The sequence below is a fragment of the Rhincodon typus genome, chromosome 30, assembly GCF_021869965.1.
Source record: "Rhincodon typus isolate 14 chromosome 30, sRhiTyp1.1, whole genome shotgun sequence".
In the NCBI taxonomy this organism is placed as follows: domain Eukaryota; kingdom Metazoa; phylum Chordata; class Chondrichthyes; order Orectolobiformes; family Rhincodontidae; genus Rhincodon; species Rhincodon typus.
The window spans coordinates 27,040,588-27,042,404 of record NC_063361.1 but is presented as its reverse complement, the minus strand read 5'-3'; the positions used below and the strand labels follow the sequence as shown (position 1 = coordinate 27,042,404).

At 43.8% G+C, this 1,817-nt stretch overlaps 1 protein-coding gene across 1 annotated transcript in view; it reads left to right on the top strand.

The window, feature by feature from the left end:
- LOC109925039 (collagen alpha-1(XVIII) chain-like) overlaps positions 1–1,817 on the top strand; it is a 70,784-nt gene that overhangs the window by 36,752 nt on the left and 32,215 nt on the right. The window lies entirely within an intron of this gene.

Genomic DNA, 1,817 nt, shown 5'->3' with positions numbered 1-1,817 from the left:
TTAAAAAAAACCTCTGTCACTTGGTGTCTCTCTTGAGAATTACCAACATTTTTTTTGTCAAAGTTTTTAATGTGAGGATGCTCCTGTTTCCTGTTCTTCAATGGCAGACAGAGCAGAGCTGTAATGTTGCAGATGTGGAGTTAGCACTGTAATGCAGCAAATAGGGAGTTAGTGCTGCAATGTTGCATATATGGAGTTAGCACTGTAATGCAGCAGATAGGGAGTTAGTGCTGTAATGCAGCAGGTAGGGAGTTAGTGCTGTAATACAGCAGATAGGGAGTTAGTGCTGCAACGTTGCAGATATGGAGTTAGCACTGTAATGTTGCAGATATGGAGTTAGCACTGTAATGCAGCAGATAGGGAGTTAGTGCTGTAATGCAGCAGATAGGGAGTTAGTACTGCAATGGACCAGATAGGGAGTTAGTGCTGTAATGCAGCAGATAAGGAGTTAGTATGCAATGCAGTAGATAGAAAGTAAGTGCTGTAATGCAGCAAATAGGGAGTTAGTACTGTAATGCAACAGATAGGGAGTTAGCGCAGTAATGCAGCAGATAGGGAGTTAGTGCTCTAATTCAGCAGATAGTGAGTTAGTACTGCAATGCAGCAGATAGAAAGTAAGTGCTGTAATGCAGCAGGTAGGGAGTTAGTACTGTAATGCAACTGATAGGGAGTTAGTGCAGGAATGCAGCAGATAGGGAGTTATTGCTATAATGCAGCAGATAGGATGATAGTACTGCAATTCAGCAGATAGGGAGTTAGTGCTGCAATGCAGCAGATAGGGAGTTAGTGCTGTAATGCAGCAGATAGGATGATAGGACTGCAATTCTGCAGATAGGGAGTTAGTGCTGTAATGTTGCAGATATGCAGTTAGCACTGTAATGGAGCAGATAGGGAGTTAGTGCTGTAATGCAGCAGATAGGGAGTTAGTGCTGTAATGTTGCAGATATGGAGTTAGCACTGTAATGCAGCAGATAGGGAGTTAGTGCCGTAATGCAGCAGATAGGGAGTTAGTGCTGTAATGCAGCAGATAGAGAGTTAGTGCTGTAATACAGCAGATAGAGAGTTAGTGCTGCAATGTTGCAGATATGGAGTTAGCACTGTAATGCAGCAGATAGGGAGTTAATGCTGTAATGCAGCAGATAGGGAGTTAGTGCTGTAATACAGCAGATAGGGAGTTAGTGCTATAATGCAGCAGATAGGATGATAGTACTGCAATTCAGCAGATAGGGAGTTAGTGCTGCAATGCAGCAGATAGGGAGTTAGTGCTGCAATGCAGCAGATAGGGAGTTAGTGCTGTAATGCAGCAGTTAGGATGATAGTACTGCAATTCTGCAGATAGGGAGTTAGTGCTATAATGTTGCAGATATGGAGTTAGCACTGTAATGCAGCAGGTAGGGAGTTAGTGCTGTAATGCAGCAGATTGGGAATTAGTACTGTAATGCAGCAAATAGGGAGTTAGTGCTGTAATACATCAGATGGGGAGTTAGTGCTATAATGCAGCAGATAGGGAGTTCGTGCTGTCATGCAGCAGATAGGGAGTTAGTACTGCAATGCAGCAGATAGAACATAAGTGCTGTAATGCAGCAGATAGGGAGTTAGTAGTGTAATGCAACAGAAAGGCAGTTAGCACAGTAATGCATCAGATAGGGAGTTACTACTGCAATGCACCAGATAGGGAGTCAGTACTGTAATGCAGCATATAGGGAGTTAGTGCTGCAGTGCAGCATATGGGGAGTTAGTGCTGCGATGCAGCTGATAGTGAGTCAGTGCTGTAATGCAGCAGGTAGGGAGTTAGTGCTGTAATGCAGCAGATAGGG